The sequence below is a fragment of the Lycium ferocissimum genome, chromosome 3, assembly GCF_029784015.1.
Source record: "Lycium ferocissimum isolate CSIRO_LF1 chromosome 3, AGI_CSIRO_Lferr_CH_V1, whole genome shotgun sequence".
Taxonomy (NCBI): domain Eukaryota; kingdom Viridiplantae; phylum Streptophyta; class Magnoliopsida; order Solanales; family Solanaceae; genus Lycium; species Lycium ferocissimum.
Window position 1 is genome coordinate 24,666,948 of NC_081344.1, and position 19,613 is coordinate 24,686,560.

A 19,613-nucleotide genomic window follows, 5' to 3' on the forward strand; every position below is an offset into this window, starting at 1 on the left:
AGTGCAAGCACGAAAAGGACGTGCACACGAACGCATACAAAATTTCCAAATCTAATCCTCTATCTGTCACCGTGTGACCTACGCATTCATCCGAAAAACAAAATCAAGCTGGTGTGACAACCAAAAGAAAACGGAAGCAGAGAGAAAGTAAGTAGCTAGAAACCCAAAAGTAAAGGAGCACTTCATGGCGCTATCAAAGATCCAGGATTGACATTGAGTACCAAAAGTAAAGAAGCACTTCATGGCGCTATCAAGGACCATAAGTCGGATCAGCAAAGAAAGTAGGCATCTGAACTTCCACGTAGGAGCAGTTTTGACAAAGCTCCAAGACACCGAAATATCCAATACCTATTTCCAAAGACATGGGGACTGCTACAACTTCCTAACCACAAACACCGAAGCATTCATTTAACTGCCCATCCATGTTATCTTGACAACTAACACCACACCTTCTCAAAATACGAAATAACCCCCATATCAATTCATCAAGGGGAAACATAAACACAGAGATAATAGCATAGAGGAAATCTCAGAACAAAAACCTCAGAATCTCCAAAGCTTAATTCCCCAAAATTGCATCCAAGAATGGACCTCGCCAGCTTTGAATATCTTAAAATTGAAAATCAATCAAAGGATTGCAATTAGGAACTCAGATAACTGTAATACGCATGAAAAAGGATGAGAACAAAATAAATAAATAAACCACAGACGAGGAAGGAAAGAAAGGATAAGAACATTGAGACCAAGGTACCTAACACGTTCTCCTATGATTATTACCCAAACCTGACCAAACATTTGCAACATTGACTCACAAATCAACAAATTCGATAGAACTACAATCTCACAAAAATAAAAGACACAGAAAGAACTCTGAAACACTGATCGCTCCCCACTTGAATCGCTTGTCCCGAGCTTAATTTCTCAACAGAGATGATAGAAACCTACACCCCCATATAAAATACAGAAAATAAAAAACAAATAAGAAGAAACAATTTTTGACAATTCAAGGTAGGGAGAGCATGTATATAAGAGATAGCCAAGAAATCAAAACCAAACCGATTGCTCAACCGGAAAAACTGTTACTTGGCACCAAAGAGAATCACATAAATCTGAAATACAAAACAGTCTCCATAATAATTATCTATATCTTGATTAAATGCTGCGAATACCCACGAGATATCAAGAAACAATCTCAAGTGAAAGAACACCAAATCTAACAGCAAAACGGATTGAAAACCACAAACGTATATATTTATTAAACAGAGAATTGGAAATCAGAAACCTACACAATGAAACAAATAAACTACTCATCGGAAGAAATCAAAACCAAACGGATCACTCAACTGGTAACTCCCAAAATTTTAAAATACTCCAAACGGTCTCTATAATAATCATGCAGATATTAATCATGCAGATTTGTCTCTTTGCGTATTAATTTAGCATTATTTCCATTATGTATTACCTGCTCCACCAAATCTACTTATTATTTCTGTCAAAACTTCTGGTAACCAGGGGCTTTTAATTAAAGGTGACAAAAAGGTTTAAAAATTGAGTTGGGGTAACTCTAATTTTTTTAATTGAGTAGGGGTGATAAACTTTGGATTAGTGATTAAGGAGTTTTGACTTGCCTCAAAGTTATTTTTTTAACACTTTGATCCCAAGCTTTGTTTTTTACACTTTGACTTCGAGTTTTGTTTTTAACACTTTGACCCAACTCATATAAATCATAAAATACCCCCACCCCCCACAAAAAAAATGTTTTTTTAAAAAGATTTTGAAAAGCTTTTTTTTTTGTGCCACCCACCCCCTTCCCCACCACCCCCACCCTCCCAAAAAAAATTAATTTTATTTTAAAAAAAAATTGAAAAGATTTTGTTTTGGGTTTTTTGCACCACCCCTCCCCCCGCCCTTGCCCCCCACCCCTACGAAAAAAAAAAAAAAAATTTAAAAAAAATTTTGAAAAGTTTTTTTTTGTTTGTTTTTTGTACCCCCCCCCCCCCCCCACCACCACCACCATCCACCCTCCCAAAAAAAATTAATTTTATTTTTTAAAAAAAGTTTTGAAAGGTTTTTATTTTTAATTTTTTGCACCACCCCCTCCCCATCCACCCCTCCCTCTGACCTTGCCCCCCACCCTCACCCCCCACAAAAAAAATGTTTTTTTTAAAAAAGAGTTTGGAAAGTTTTTTTTTGTTTGTTTTTTGTACCCACCACCCCCCACCCTCCCAAAAAAATTAATTTTATTTTAAAAAAAGTTTTTGTTTTTGGTTTTTTGCACCACCCCACCCCATCCACCCTCCCCCCACCCCAAACCCCACAAAAAAATGTTTTTTTTTAAAAAGAGTTTGAAAAGTTTTTTTTTGTTTGTTTTTTGTACCCCCCTCCCCCCACCACCTCCCACCCTCCCAAAAAATTAATTTTATTTTTTAAAAAGGTTTTGAAAAGTTTTTGGTTTTGGTTTTTTGCACCACCCCCACCCCATCCACCCTCCCCCCGCCCTTTCCCCCCAAACCCCACAAAAAAAAATGTTTTTTAAAAAAGATTTTGAAAAGTGTTTTTTTTTTTGCACCATCCCTACCATCCCAAAAAAATTAATTTTATTTAAAAAAAAAAAGATTTGTTTTTGATCTTTTGCACCACCCCACCCCATCCAACAAACCCCCCCCCCCCCCCCCCCCAGCAAAAAAATCTTGAAAAGTAAATTTTTTCTTTGGTTTCTTACTCCACTCACCCACCCAAAAAAAATAATTTTGTTTTAAAAAAATGTTTTGAAAAGTTTTTATTTTTTGCATCACCCACCCCCCTAAAAAAATTCTTGAAAAGAAGTTTTGAATTAGAGAGAGAGATACCTCCTCCACATGTTGATCCTAGCAAACCCGGAAGAAGGCGGACAAAGAGGAGGCGTGAAATTGGGGAATCATTGCGAACGAGGAAAAATAAATGCTCCTTATGTAAAAGCAGTGGCACAAAAATAGTTATTTTTTTGAACTTTTTGACATTTTAATGTTGTTTTTTTTTAAATGATAATTTATGTTCTTGGTGCTTGTGAACTTGGTTTATATGATATGTTGATCGTGTTCAAATCACAAATGCGTGTATTCTTGCGAATAAATTGTTGAACGAGTTTTCAACAAGTAATGAATCGTAATAGCTTCCGTAACTTGTTGGGTTTTATCCAACAAGTAAGAAGACTTGTTGCAGCAACTAGTATCTTATTGGAACATGTATCTCACTTGCCGCAACGATACTACGTTGCAACGGATACTACACTTCTTACGCAAGATATTACAAGCCAACAGATACTACTTGATTCACCCATATTTAGTGATCAACAAAGGGAATCAATGATATTTAGTGATAAACAAAGGAAATCAACGATATATAGTGATCAATGTATAATACTTAATCAATTTGATGTATTTTGAGTCAGGAAAGATGATTTACTGAGTCAGTATGCACTAAATCGAGTGGTCATTAAAGTGAATTGATGTGAACTACTTGATTCACCCATATTTTAGTGATAAACAAGGGAAATCAACGATATTTAATGATCAATGTATAATACTTAATCAATTTGATGTATTTTGAGTCAGAAAATATGATCTACTAAATCAGTATGCATTAAATCGAGTGATCATTAGAGTGAATTGATGTAAAATACTTGATTCACCCATATTTAGTGATAAACAAAGGAAATCAACAATATTTAGTTATCAATGTATAATACTTAATCAATTTGATGTATTTTGAGTCAAGAGAGATGATCTACTAAGTCAGTATGCACTAAATCGAGTGCTCATTAGAGTGATTTGATGCGAACTACTTGATTCACCCATATTTAGTGTTAAACAAAGAAAATAAATGGTATTTAGCGATGAATATATACGTCTACTAACATCCTTAATGGATTAGATAATAATTTCATGGATTAGATGAGCAATTCTAAGTGTATTCTTCCTAAATCGAGTGATCATTAGAGTAATTTGATGTGAAGTACTTAATTCGGCCATATTTAGTGATAAAAAAAATGAATTCAATGTTATTCAGTATAAACAAAGGAGTTCAATGTGATCAATATCGTGAATATGTTGCAACAATGGAGGAGTTGTTGCAACATATGAGATACCTGCGGCAACATATGAGTAAGTTGTTGCAACATATGAGATACCTGCTGCAACATATGAGTAAGTTATTGCAACAACTACGCAACTTGCTTAAACATCGATCCATCGTTGAAGCAGCATTAGTAACTTGTTGCAACTTCTTCAACAAATGTATGATCTGTTGCAACAAATAACTCATCTGTTGCGACATATTTTTTAGTTTTTGCAATAATTTAAGCAATTTTTTGATTTTTTTCCAACAAGCTGAGTAATTTGTTGCAACAACTAAGCAACTTGTTGAAAAATATTAGTAACTTGTTGAAACACATTAGTAACTTGTTGAAATAAATTAGTAACTTATTAGTAACTTCTTCAACAACTGTATGCATCTATTGCAACAATTGGTAAGCAAAATAAATAAGTTCATAAACAGAAATTGTTCAATAGACACCTTGGCTCCAAATACCACAACTTAAGTAATAATTTGTTCAGCAACTGGCTTCTGGGATGTAGCAGATTTCCTTGATCTACTCCATCTCCTTCGTTTCCATCATTAGTTTCTTTATCTTCTAGTTCTTCTTCACTTTCTTCATTTGTATCTCTTTTTCTTGGCTCTGTTCTTCATCTCTTTCTGAGGATTAATTGTTAATTTGGTCAATTTGACTATATCTTTCCTCAACATTTGTTGATTCATAAATAGGTTGCCTACTTGTTGCAACAAGTGTAGAACTTGTTACACTACACTTGTTGCAACAACTACAACTGTTGGATATCTTCTACAAATGTAACCAAATAATCGAAGCTATGTCCAACAGATTTGTAGTTGTTACAACAGATTGTCTACTTGTTGCAACAAGTGTAGAACTTGTTGCAACAACTACAAATCTGTAGGATATCTTCTACAAATAGAACCAAATAACTGAAGCTATGTCCAACAGATTTGTAGTTGTTGCAACAGATTGTCTACTTATTACAACAAGTGTAGAGCTTGTTGCAACAACTACAAATTTGTTGGATATCTTCTACAAACAGAAGCAAATAACTGAAGTTATGTCCAACAGATTAGTGAGTCGTTACAACAGATTGTCTACTTGTTGCAAAAAGTGTAGAACTTATTTCAACAACTACAAATCTGTTGGTTATCTTCTACAAACATAATCAGATAAATACCAGGACAAGAACAAAAACTATATGTTGGATATACTTTCCTAAACCCCAACCATACCAGGACAACAACGGGGGAAAAACCATCTATTTGACTACAAACACACAACAACAACCCGAATTTTCAACAACAACCTGAATTTTATCCAAACTTTTACTAAACCCAAAAAAAAAAAAAAAAAAACTTCAAAACTTCCTTTCAAGATTTTTTTTTTGAGTGGGTGGGGTGTGCAAAAAACCAAAAATAAAACTTTTCAAAAGCTTTTTTTAAAAAATAATTTTTTTTTTGGGTGGGTGGGGGAAGTAAGAAACAAAAAAAAAAAAATTAAAAAACTTCTTTTCAAAAAAAATTATTTTTTGGGTTGGGTGGGGGGGGTGTGGTGGTGGGTGCAAAAAAATAAAAAGAAAACTTTTCTAACTTTTTTAAAAAAAATATTTTTTTTGGGGGGGGGTGGGGGTGGGGGGAGGGATGAGGGGTGGGAGGGGAGCGGGGGTTGTTAAAAAAAAAACTTATAAAAAAATTAGGGTGGGGGGGGGGGGGGAGGGTTGGGAGGAGGAGGAAGGGAGTGAAAAAACAAATAAAGAAAATCAAAACTTTTTAAAAAAAAAAAAAATTGGTGTTGCGGGGTGGGGGGGGGGGGGAGGGGCGGGGGAGGGGTGGGAGCAGGGGGGTTGGTGATAAAGCAAATAAAAAAATTTAAAACTTTTTTTTAAAAAAAAAAAAAAATTGGTGTTGGGGGGGGCGGGGGAGGGGCGGAGGAGAAGGGGGCTATTGGGTTTTTTGAGATTAAGTTAGGGTTTTTTTATATTTTGTAAAAGATTATAAGTTTTAAAAATTATAATTTAGTCTCAACTTAAGTTAATCACATTTTTAAGACAAGTTTGACCTTGGCTGGTCAAACTTGTCACCATTTCCAATTAGGAGACTTTTTTGTCACCATAAGTTTATTCTTCCCAGTAACCAGAATGATATATTTCTATTATATAATATAATATGCTTTATAAATTTCAAATCAATGGGCCTTTTAGGCATTTATTAATTAGCTATTTGCGGATCCACTCTCAAAAGATCAATGAAAAATAAAAGGGAACTAAACCAGAACAAACTGGGATGATGGAATTGTATTCCTAGCGAGAGTATTTATAGGATTGTGGCGGCTTAGAATGAGAACGGCTATGATTTAAAGCGATGAAGATAAACACGCGGTATTAAGAATATTAATTATATGTTGGTAATTAAAAAAATGATATGTATATGATTTTGTCAAGTTTAAACTTTTCTCTTCTCACTCACTTTTAGGAAGGTAAGTGTACTTTCTCTGCCATGTCACTTCATAGGAGATATTTAATACACTATCGTTAAGGATAGGGGTAATTAAACATCGTAAAGTTACAGTGCTAAAGTAAGTTTAGTGAATAATTTTTTTTTTCTTTGGGTGGGTAAACTAATTATGCTATTTTATAAATGCTAAAATCAATATGAAGTAAAGCGTACTATAAAAAAAATTGGGATTGTAAAAGATTTTTAGAACTTTAACACTATATATTCAAGTCTTGTTTTTTTAATTACTAACACCACCTTAAGCATTATATTTGACACTGACACATGTATATCAACAATCATATCAATATAGAAAAATTTAATCCAAAATTTTATATTTGATGAAAATAATTACATCATAAAATAATAGCCTTAAATTTTAACGTGAATTTTAGAGGAAACATGGTAAAGTACTTATGTCATGCTAAATGCAATGTACGTATTTGCAAAAAAGAACCCTAGGTTCTAAGTGTATCAAAGGCAGTCTATGAAGTTGCGTCAATAGAGTCCCTCTTATTAGTAGATCGTAGGCTACACTTATATCAGGGAGGCTATGAGGATATTTAAGACGTCTCGATTTTCTTCTACTCCAAATCATGCATTTGAGCTTGGAATAAGGAAAAAATTTTAGATTTTTGACGTGATTAATACATATCGACGAACATAAATATCAAATTCCAAGTATTGACACAAGCTTCTTAAAAAGTATCCCATGAGGTTCTAGTTGTTGTAGTGCAGTCTTGAATACTTCATACAGAACGAAACTTATATGAATAGGTGTCAATTACAAATGACACGTATGTATATATATGGGGACAAGATACATAAACGACAAATGGGTAAGTTGATGAAATGTTAAGGTATAGATACCCCAAAACATATGTTAATGGCTACAAGAGCAATATGAATTGCCCCAAGAGGTAAATTTGTTATGAAATAATAATGATAAGCTCTGCATGCACGCTATGTATGTCTTGTGTTGCCATTAATAAATTGGGGAAAAGTGAAAATTACCACGTGTGTGTGTGTGTGTGTGTGTGTGTGTGATAAGAGGCTCTTTAGTGAGATAAGATGAGTTGGATGATACGTGACAGTTAACGAATGAAGCTAAGAATAGACTTCGAAAAAACTTATAAACGGTTAATATGGCTGGCTTAAGGCCTAACTGATATAAAACAATAATGGTGCTGGTGAAGATGGAACAAAATGCATGATGATGCAACTCAAATCTAAAGTATTAATGGTGGTACTGAGGTTAAAGATTCCCTAAATGATACATATAATTATATGAGTAATCATATATTTACAAATGTGATATATGTATGGTAGTATAATATATATTCATATGCATTACTATGTTTTTAACGATGGTATTATTTTGATGACAACCAACAAGATCACGATTATGAAAGTGACATGAGAAAATAGTCTTAAGGGCGAGATATCAGAGAAATCCAGCCTGAGAGGGCAAATTACGAGCACAATGAATTTCACGAATAGGCCATATGGGCAAAATAATTAATTTTGAGAATGTTTCCAAAGTGTTTTGATGAATATGTATGATTTTATAAGTTATGTTTGTATGAATGTATAATTGCTTAATGCATGTATGAAGTTATTATAAGATCACATAACATAATATAAGAATCATACATGAATGATATGTTATTTTTCGAGGAGCTTTGTTCGTTCAAGTTTATAGGACCCCGAGTTAATGTTTGGTTTTATATTTTTTTAATGAGATATATGTATTTTTGACTTTTAAATGAATTAATAAATAATTAAATGACTTTTATGCATCAAAACAAAAGAGAGTAATTTCTCATAATAATATTTGGATGACCACCCATCAAAATTTTCCCTAACAATGTATTCAAAAGATTCTGTTTTGTTTCAAAATCATAACACTCAGTAACTAGAAATTTAATACAATGATACGAGATGCAACTCAAAAACAAATTAATGAAAAGATTGAAAGTAAAGATAGGAGCTGAAGACACTTCCGTGGATGGGTGGATGGGTCACCTCAACTGTGGAAACTAGACGAGCAACTCAACGATATGCTACTAGTTTACCTTCAACAATATTTGCACAGAATAGTAAACAGTGAGTCAAAATAAACCAGTATGATCATCAATCCACCGTAGGACAAACTTTGAAAACGGTAGTGCATAATGAAATAATAAGCTTCAACAAGTATAAACAATTATATAATCACGATATCAAAGCAAGAGATGCGAATAAGCTCAAAATGACTACTAAACAAATATAAGTCATGATGTTAATTGTTGCTACATATACTAATAGGGCATTCAGTTCATTTAGCCCACATGTCTTACACGTATCTAGTGTGGTGGATGCCTGTCTTACCCATATAGCGTGGTGCATTGATCACCCGCCTTAATAAATCTCTCAATATTGTTGAGTCGCTTTCGGCTAATAAGCAATGCATGATCCATGTCCCAACGTCTGAATATAATCCTTTTATTTAATTAAGGTTAGAAATATTTTTAATATCTTTTGGGTTTTACAATTAAAAAAAAAAAGCTTTGTTATTATTTTAATCTATTTTAGGGGTCGTTAGGTAGATGGATAAGAGGCAAGTTATTCATGTATTATTCTCTGCATAACTAATACAACGTTTGGTAGCTAGTAAAGAGATACCTTATTCATGTATGAATTTATGCATACTTATACAACGTTTGGTAGCTAGTTAGGAGGTAAATTATTCATGTATAAAATTAGTACGACGTTTGATTTGCAATTTAGAAACCCGCATAACTAGTATATGTATAAATTATGAAGAAATCTATATATTATTTAACTAAACATGGTTGAAATGACAAAATAGAATTTTTTTTAAATACTTAAAAATGACCAAAATATTTTTCCCTTCTTAAATACTTTCCTTTTCTAAATTTTATATATTTTATAAGTTATTTTAATTGTAAAAAAAAAATTTTAATTGTAAAATTTTTTAATTTGAAAAAAAAATTTATAATATTTATTAACTTTTAATATAAAAAACTAACATCCAAGAAATAATTTATGCATAACTAATATGGGTTAACTAATTTTTAAAAAAAATCCATTTTTAAAAGAATCATTAAAATACCGCATAATCTTACCTTTAAAAAAATACCCCTTAGGTATTTGTAAAGATCACTTTGTAAATTTAATAGTAGGTTCTTTCGTCAAGATTCCTAGTTAGTGAATAATTGGTGGACTTTTATACAGGAAAAAAACAGAAAAATAGCATTTCTCATACTAAAACTTGGATAACCCTGTCAAAATTTTCCCTAACTATGTATTCAAAAGATCCTGTTTTGAGTCAACATGTTGAGTCTGAGTCGTGGGACTATCGTTATTTGAGGTAATCTTTTGGGTTTGTTACTGGGGTTCTCCTTTTCTTGATACAACATCATTTGGTTATTCTCAAGCACACATTTCCAAATAATTGGGATTAAAGCTTATCTGTTGTTGTTATACCTACACTGCCTTTGGTATTTGGTTAAAGATTTGTATATCCTTGTATGAATAAGCGCGAATTCTAGTTTTGGAGAACCCTAATATGCCTTAGAAGACAAAATTACTTAGTATAAAAAAAGGGCAGCTCGGTGCACAAAGCATCCCGTGTTAGCATGGTCCGGGAAGGGCCGCACCCCAAGGGGTGTGATGTTAAAAACATAACCTAATGTAAACATTAGTGGCTGCTTCCACGGCTCGAACCCGTGACTTATAGGTCACACGGAGACAAATCCCAATGAAATATGAATAGAGCAATTGGATACAAAGAATTCATATAGCTAACCCCAACTAATGTGGAATTGAGGTATAATTGATTGATTGATTGAAAGTTTTGCAAGCAGTATGCAGATTACTTCTGTGATTAACAATTGCTGGAATATGGTCTTGTTGTTTTGTAGGTTTAAACGGATCATTGCGAGTCACTCACCTGGAAAACAAGGGACCTGGAAAACAAGGGACAACAGGTACGTTCTAAGGGTAACAGGAAAGGGATTACTTAAAGAAGGAAAATTACAGACCACGTATTAGCGCCCTGCTAAAACATATGCTGATACATTATTCAGCCAGAAGACTTGTTTTACAGCGCTTGAGCTCAAGTGCCATTCGCTCGATCAAGCATCGTAGCTTTATTTTCCAACTTCAGTTCTTGTAGCTCCCTATCTTCTATGCAGCGGAACCTCAGATACTTGATTCTCTTGCTTCTCCAGTTTCAGAATTTGGGCCTTAATTTGTAACTTCTGTCCATTCAACTGCAGTAAGCGATGCATGATTTGTTGCTCATTCTACAGTGTTTTGTCCTCTTCATGGTTAGTAGAATCAAGAATCTCTTGGAGATCTGAATTAATGATAGAGTTCAGGGATGCACAAACCATATTGGAACCTCATTCTTCCCGGCTCACACCTGTCCTTACGTTTGAGAGCAAACAATACAGATTGCTGGAGTTCCAAATCATCCGGAAGGAATAATCTATTTGATTGTTTTATGAGCACATTTCTTGATAGAATAACTATTTGCTACTTAAAAACTTCTTCACTTCCTCCTGCACATCATGAGTCAGGTCCATAATTTCCATAAGGGCAGGGTCAGCCACAACAGAACATGCAGTGCCTCTCCCAAGAATATCATTCAGTCTCTTGAACTTTTTGTTCAGATCATTAAACTTATCCTCACACTGCGGAGGTGAGACTTGATGACCTCTTTTAGCCATAGCATTGGAAATAACCATCCACTTACCTTTCTTTGGGAATATCCCATTGGACCAAACATCTCCTCCGCTGTAAGAAACAACAGTTATCAAAAGCTTAACCATCTCATCTGTCCATTTCATACGACTATATACAACTGGTTGTTTCTTCTTCCATCGTGTAGGCTGATATACAACTGGCTGTTTCTTCTTCCGTCGTGTACGCCGATATTCAACTAGCTGTTTCTCTTCACTATGTACAGTGACTTCTCCGATAGCATCTACAGACAACACTTGTTGGTTCATGTCTTGCATGTTGCTAAAACCAATTCTGACACTCTGAGCTTCCTCTAGTCAAGGCCTCTAGGCCTCACAACTTTGAGAGATGCTGGCATGGAAGGTCGAAGCAATGACATTAGAGATGACTATACAACTGATAAAGTATTAACACGTCATGGGATCCTAGAAGAGGAAGAATTAAGTGGAAGAACTTGAACTTGTGGGCACGCGTACTTCCTTAAAATTCTTGCCTTATACTGGAGAGCAAATGCTTATTGCCCTATAGATGTAAATGAAGTTCTTGTTGACACTGGGGAGGGAGAGAAGGCTAGACAACTAATTGTCATAGGTCGCGCAACTAGGAACTCTGTGACTGCAGAGTGTGATTTTAGAACTAGAAAGCAGCAACTTGAGTGGTAAAAAAAAAAGGACAAGGCATAAACCTTTGGCCAAGGGTGGTCGGTGCACATCAAGGACAAGGATCTGTGAGTATATATTGAATTTTGACACCCTTAACACAAGGAAAAAAAGTGCATGATGCTTCAGTTAGTTGTCTGGAACTGAAGATAAAAAACCAGAAATGGATGCCCAATCCAAGCGTACAATCAACTGGCATTTTGCTTTTTTTTTTTTTTTTTTTTTTCAGGTACCATGTATCTACTGAATTTTCTCATCCCTTTGTTTGTCTATTAATTGTTTATGGTGGCCTCATTAGTTTCACATAAGATTTTCTGCATTAAAACTTTTGTGCGCCATCTCGAATTGAATAGCGGTGGTGCTTCACTCTTCTTTTGTTTTAAATCTTAGCTTGTCATTCAAACTAGAAGAGAGTAGAATCACTGAAAAACAATTCTTTAGCAGATCAAAGAGAGGAAAAGAAGCATATGCTTTGTAGTTTATAAACGCGCAACCAAAGTACAATATTCCGCAGTTTTGCCCCTTTGTACTCTTGTCATTTGTTCCATCACTTAATGTTGGAAGGAAAATAATCCTGTAACCAACCCAAAGAAATCAAAAGCTCTGATTATTAAAGTACCATAAGCAGGATTAGATTTAAAAAAAAAAAAAAAAAAAAAAAAAAAGCTAAATTTTTGTATGCATATGTAGTCTACTTTTAATGTAATGGAACTTTCCAACTCTGGCTTCAGAATAGGCAATTCAATCCATGATCCATGAAGTAATTTTCGAGAAATAACAGATCCTTTTGGGTAACTTTTCATAATTGGAACAAGCATGTGATGATAGAATTGCAGTTTGCTTATGAATATTATTAATTATAGCGATAAATTACTACAAAAGCTGTAAAGCAATGGTGAAAACAAACAAAGAGATTGAGCAAATATTCCATTGAGCTATTTAGATTTCTACAGGAGCCAAAAAAGAAAATTTTATTCATTGTATGAATATTATTAAATATAGCGATAAATAATGTAAATTTTCTTCTGGATGGAGTATCTATTTAAGTAATTGATCCTGCTGTATGAAATTTAAATGATATCCTTACCTGGCCGACTCGATTTCTTGTAGTGTTTTTATGAATAGGTATCAGTCATTGATTCATGGTCTGCAGAAAAATTTTAAGTTACAAGAGAAGTTTTCATTCCGAAAAGAATGTTTTTTTTTTGAAGTATTGGCTTGTAATCCCGAGTTTCCCCATCTAACCAAAAAACGGAATTCTAAGTTCTAGGTTACTACAGTTAGAACAATTGCATCTTCTTCACCACTCTCCCAAGCTCATAACCTTTCCACTACTCTACCCCTCTCCCAATTGAGTATTTTGTTCCCTTCTTAGTCTGTGTACTGTTCATTCCATTTTACATTATAGTCTTCAATCAATCTTTCAGGAACACTCAACATGAAGAAAACCGAGGGGGGATAGATAGAAATGGAAAATACCAACGATAATCTAATTTAATAAATTAATAACTCCCTGGTAGGTTAATTAATCTGGAAGCACAACCCCATGGTGGATACTTCTAATAATCTACAATTAACGAGCTTAATTTCAATATGATCATCTCTAGGATTATGATAGCAGGCGATAAGAAAATAAAAAGTTTCAGAGAGTTTTTCTCTTTTGCCGCACTATCTAGCTTCCGTTTCTCCAAAACCCAATTTGTTCGTCTATGTTTTAGGACTTCTTCACCCTGTTCTCACAAATTTGAATTAACCAAGAAAGGTTAAAAGAGGAAATGGAAGAGGAGAGGAAAGAAACGTGACATGAATATAGCTAAACAAATAAATAGGATAAATAAAAGGAAAGAGAATAGCACATAAGGGCTACAACAAGGTTACATGCATCTGAAATGGAGCAATTATTTTTTCTAGTTGTTTACTTGATTGTTCTCGCAAAGGGTAAAATTTACATTCTGAAGCTTGGCAAAAGCTGGTGGTTTTGTCTTAGGACAAATGCTTTGTATGTATTTCCCTTTTATTCTAACCAAGCCCTTTTGTCAATTAGGTCATATAATTTGTATTAAGATTGATATTCTATGTGCTGAATTACCACAAGTTCTTTATGGAGAAGGGTAGAGGGGTGAGCCCATTATTCACCGAGTTTCGAACCATGCGCTAGCTGGCCCTAGAAGATTTCTCGGTTATAAAAAAATTACCGTAACATTTCTATCTTATAGATCAACTAATCAAATGCAACCTTTATCCACTGTTTGTGAATTGTGTTAAAGAGTATTTTGCTTGATCCTTATTCTTAAAGAACTTAATCAAAAGGCCCAATTTTTATAGGGGAAAAAACTGGAGGGAGGAAGGGAATTGAGGCTAAAACATTGTCCTAATTAGTTTTAAGAAAATTTCCCAGAACACCTCATTTTCCATGTGACATTATTTTGAATGCACATCCAACTACCTATTCTGAGGTATATATATGTGTATAAGCATTTTTTTTATTTCAAAATTAAGTATGCTGCCTATTTCAACTTGTAACCTAACTTATTAGGGAATTAGTCCGCCGAATACCCAAGCAAACTCTCCTAAAAACCACTTGTTTCCTAAGTTGCGTGGACTCTTCGTTTTTAATGCCGCACCCGACTCGACACGAGACTGCGACGGGTACAGGTGCGGGATACGTGTCAGATTCGGTCAACCAACTTCAGATACCTTGACGAGAGTCCATGGAAAAATTTGGGGAAAAATTGAGATTTTGATTTTTCTAAAGGCATAATACATAAACAGGCCCTGAAACTTAGCCTAACAAGCGGCACCCTAATTTGTCTCCACTTTGTCAGTTGAACACTTCAACTTACAAAATGATCATCTAGACACCTCCAAAATTTATGTGCCACGTCAGCATTTGTGTTTACGTGTTCAACTTTATACAAGTTGAGGTGCCTATTTGTGCACACCTAAAGTTGGAGGGCATACTTGCCCCCTGAGGCCAAGTTTTATGGCCTGTTTATATATTATGCCTTTTTTTAAGTGAAAGATAAAGCAATTTTAAAACATGGAGAATGTCATACCTTCAATATTATAGTCCTTTTGTCTCATATTTATTGCTTCATGTTTAAGGCAAAACAGAGAGAAACCAAGAATTCAAGGGGTCGTGTTCTTTATAGCTCTATTTTTACAATTTTGAATTTTTTAGCCGAATCCCCGCACCCGTATCCATATCTGGATCTGCACCCCCCGAATCTTAAAATTTAGATTTTGCCGAATCTGACAGTCGGATCCATACCCATATCGGATACCAGCACCTCGAGTCCGAGCAACTTAGCCTGATTCTGCTGCCATCATCCTTTTGTCCGAAGCGACGACACTTGTGCATACCTCACAACTGTTGTAAGTTCTCTTCCTTTCTTGGGAGATCAAAACAACGTGGTTCACGAAGCGTTGTCAGAGTACTCACTTAATTTGTAAGCCTCTTCCTTAGGAGTAATCAAGAACTAGGGTTTAAAACATTTGATTTATGTTGCGACTGATCTCATTTATTATATGGTAAATTTATTTTTTAGATGGCTGCATTTGGTAAAATGTGACTGAATCAATTCTTTTCCGTTCTTGTTATTTGTGTCATAGTTAGATTTGTGTTCCATCAATAATCATTCGCACTGACAAAACTGACAATTTTGCTTTATAGATGATATAGGTGTAAGATCTTTTATACTCAATTGTGTGGCATGTCTCTCTGTCTCAGTTTCATCCTTTCTCTTTGCAAAATCTAGTAGAATATATTTTGTATCTATTGTGTATGTCTCTTAATTGATTGAGTAAAATCATACTGGATCAGTAAGTTCGTGAGTTATTAAGATTGCTAATCTACTAAATTTCGAAATGGCATTTATCAGTTTGCTTTATATGTACCAGATTAATCCTGTGGGCTCCTAGATTTGTGCGGATAAGTGGAAGTTAATCTCCAAGAAAGCAATCCCCCTAACCAGGGATCAGGGGGTCTGCAGCATGCTCTAGGAGCCGCAACTTCCTTTGGTTTTAGCAACATGCAAGACATGAACCAACAAGTGTTGTTTGTAGATGCCGTTGAAGAAGTCACTGTACATGGTGAGGAGAAACCGCCAATTGTATATCGGTGTACGCGATGGAAGCAGAAACAGGTAGTTGTATATGGGCATACACGATGGAAGAAGAAACAACCAGTTGTATATAGTCGTATGAAATGGACAGATGAGATGGTTAAGGTTTTGATAACTGTTGTTTCTTACATCGAAGAAGATATTTGGTCCAATGGGATATTCCCAAAAAAAGGTAAATGGTGGGCTATTTCCAATGCTATGGCTGAAAGAGGTCATCGTGTCTCACCTCAGCAGTGTGAGGATAAGTTTAATGATCTGAACAAATAGTTCAAGAGACGGAATGATATTCTTGGGAGAGGCACTGCTTGTTCTGTTGTGGCTGACCCTGCCCTTATGGAAATTATGGACCTGACTCATGATGTGCAGGAGGAAGTGAAAAATCTTCTAAGTAGCAAACAATTACTCTATCAAGAAATATGCTCATACAACAATCAAAATAGATTCACCAATACGCGGTCTGTAACTTCTATCACAAATTTAATTCACCAATATGTGGTTCGAATTTTCGTTCTTTAAGTAAGCCCTTTCTTGTTACCCTCAGAACGTACCTTCTGTCCCTTTTCCTGTTTTCTTTCTTTTGGTGTAAGACATCTAAAATTGTAACTTGTATGGTGTGGTTGTTAATTTATGGCTCAGTGGTTGGATGTTTGGTGCGTGATATCGTTACTAATTTTATTGTGCTTCTCGTTTATTCCGCCGCACATGGTGTGGGATATCTCTGGAAATTCTAGGATCTGTTCTTAAAGTTGTCAAATGGTGGCTGAAGTATCACATGCTTTCCAGCTATGCATCCATATGCTGCCTGCAATGTTTTGCTTTTTGGTTCTTATCACTTTGAATAGTGCTAGTACCTAAATTGATGATTGTTCTTCTGGTGCAGTTTTTTAGTTTTTCACCTTGCTATTCATTCTTTTTACTGTGTCATGCCTGATTAAAAGTTTGTAGTTCCATTTTGAGAACTGTTGCTCATAATGGAGCCACATCTGGCTAGAATTCATTATAAATATGTGAAAATTGTTTTGTGAATTACTTAATTTTTATGGAATCCAACCGAACATTGGAAAATTGGGACACACTTTGCAGAAAATGTTTTCCCAAGCAAACACTCTAAGGAAGTGGCAAAGGCGTGAGGGCTCCTCGAGGCCTTTGCTTAGGAAGTAAGAAATGACAGAATGTTCATGCTCATTCTAGCTCTCGTATTTCTTCTCTACTAAGAACTCTTTGAATAGCCTGAAGATGGAGAAATTGATTATAGAAGATCAGTTGAATGGATATATTTGCATTTTGATTAGTATGAGAGAAGCCCGGCTAGCAGCACGTTGGGGTGAGAGGGATGTAACATGCTACCGTTAAACTACATTGATAAAATATTTTGAGTGAAATGTGGTTTTTGCCCATGGAATCAGGAAAACATTACAGATCAATGAGAGAAGAAGATTCTTGATGGCTTAACTGTACAGTGCTTGTGATTGCAGAGACAGTAACAAAATAATTCAACATATAAGATAAAGTGAACTCCAGTAAATATGAAAAAATACAGATATTTCTAAAACAATATCCACCAAAAAAGCAGGCGCTGCCCTTTTCATTTCAACCACATTTGTCTCCAACAAAGAATGTGCTTGAAAACCAACTACCTTAATTTGTATGGGGTGAGATAACGGAAGTTTTTTTTTTTTTTTGTTTGTTTGTTGAAACTGATGTAAGCATTAAGGAATATGCTACCGTTAAAAAGAGAGCTACATTGATAAAATATTTTGACTGTAATTCGAAATGTGGTTTTTGCCCAAAAACATAAGGAATCAGGAAAACATTACTCTCCTTCCAGATCAATGAGAGAAGATCCAGCAACTTATGAGATTGCTGTGATGGCTTAAAACTAAAGAGAGACCAAATACAGTGTTTGTGATTGACAGAAAGACTAGTTTGTATTTTTCTTTTCTGTAGAACTTCATGTGTGAAAATAATTCACCAGCCAAGAGAAACATCTCAATGACACAAGCTAACCAGTTGAAACTCCTGCCAGTTCAAATGTTTGAAAAAATACATCATTTTGATATTGATTGCTCAAACATTTGTGCAAAAAGTATGAGTCCACTGGTCACTTCCCAATCATTTAGATATCTTCTGAATGTTAGATCCCATCTTGAGGTGTCCAAGCTTCTTCAATTGTGCAATTACGTTTGCTACAAATAGAGAACAACACGGGGAACAGCTCCTTAAGTGATCCATTTCCAATCCAATTGTCTTTCCAGAAAAAAATCCTGCTGCCATTTCCCACCTTGTAACATGAGTTCTCTTTCACCATAAAGATCTGAAGATATGTGTCTTGCAGGATACACCAATGTCCTACTTGTCCAAATTTTGCTGGACCACTTCCTGAGAGCTTTTGTTCTCATTGTTCCATAACCATTTTATAAGAAGACTATTATTTTGCAGCTTCAGCTCTGACTCATACCTCTTTGATCTCTATCTTCTGTACATTCTCCCACTTCACTAAGTGAAAGTTCCTGCCCTCCTTATTGCCATTTAAGAAATTCTCCTCAATTTATCTAGATGTCAATCACCTTGAGGAAATAGAGACATTACATATGTTGATAGAGCATCCAACACTGAGTTTATCAAAATAAGTCTCCTCCTAGAGAAAGATACTGTTTCCACAGAGTAACTTCTCTGTATGATTCAATATCTTCAAAGCTTTGTGTTTTGATCCCACACACCAAGATAAAATCAAACAACCCAGAATCTTTTGCAGTATATAACTAAAGCTAGTTTATGTGTGTCTGATCTGTTTGGATATAACTGTGTCTCTGCATATATAAGATGGCAGATCTCTATATATAATCCTGTCAACCATCAGTTGTGAATAGCAATCCACAACATGCAAATCCATAGCAATGAGACATAGGATCACCTTGTCTGAGTATGTTTTAACAAGGGAGATAGTTTTTATGCAGAATCCAATCCATTTCAGTCTATTTGAGCACATGATAGGAAGCCCAATCATAGGAATTTGCACATGACCCCTGTACCTCCTCTCATTCAACTATTAATTTGTTTTGTCTGATGAATGTGGTGTTTGATTGTTTTTTAACCTTTCAGCCAACACTTTCGAAATGATCTTATACATACCAGATATCAAACTAATGGGTCTGATTTTCAAAGACAAAAGTAGCATTGGAATGATTGAGCATGGAAATTTTTGGGAGCATATCCCAAAATTCTTTAGAAAGCTCAAAAGCCATCCAAAATAGCTTCAAGAATTTCTGCCTCCTCAAACTGTTTTTCCAGCCACTTTTCTGGGGAAATACAATAAAAAAATCTGGCCTAAGGATTCTTTTATACAGCTGCTGATAGAATTCCATGATGGCATTTTTACTAGCCTGTGGGTAATATCTCGCCCTTTGGTTATTTGGTGTCTGAGCTCTTCTCATCTTTAGTTTGTTCATTACCCCCTTCGCTCTGTTTCAAAGTGTATCCAATCAGTAACACA

General features: G+C 34.9%; 2 long non-coding RNA genes across 2 annotated transcripts in view; both read left to right on the forward strand.

The window, feature by feature from the left end:
• Window positions 1–10,952: 10,952 nt before the first annotated feature.
• Window positions 10,953–19,613, forward strand: part of LOC132050090 (uncharacterized) — an 82,240-nt gene continuing 73,579 nt past the window's right edge. Inside the window, exon 1 of the long non-coding RNA XR_009413261.1 lies at window positions 10,953–11,600. This is a non-coding gene — a long non-coding RNA (uncharacterized LOC132050090). The remainder of the gene's footprint in view (window positions 11,601–19,613) is intronic.
• LOC132050091 (uncharacterized) lies at window positions 15,009–15,943 on the forward strand. Its single transcript, XR_009413262.1, has 2 exons — window positions 15,009–15,445; window positions 15,897–15,943. It is a non-coding gene; the product is annotated as an uncharacterized LOC132050091 (long non-coding RNA).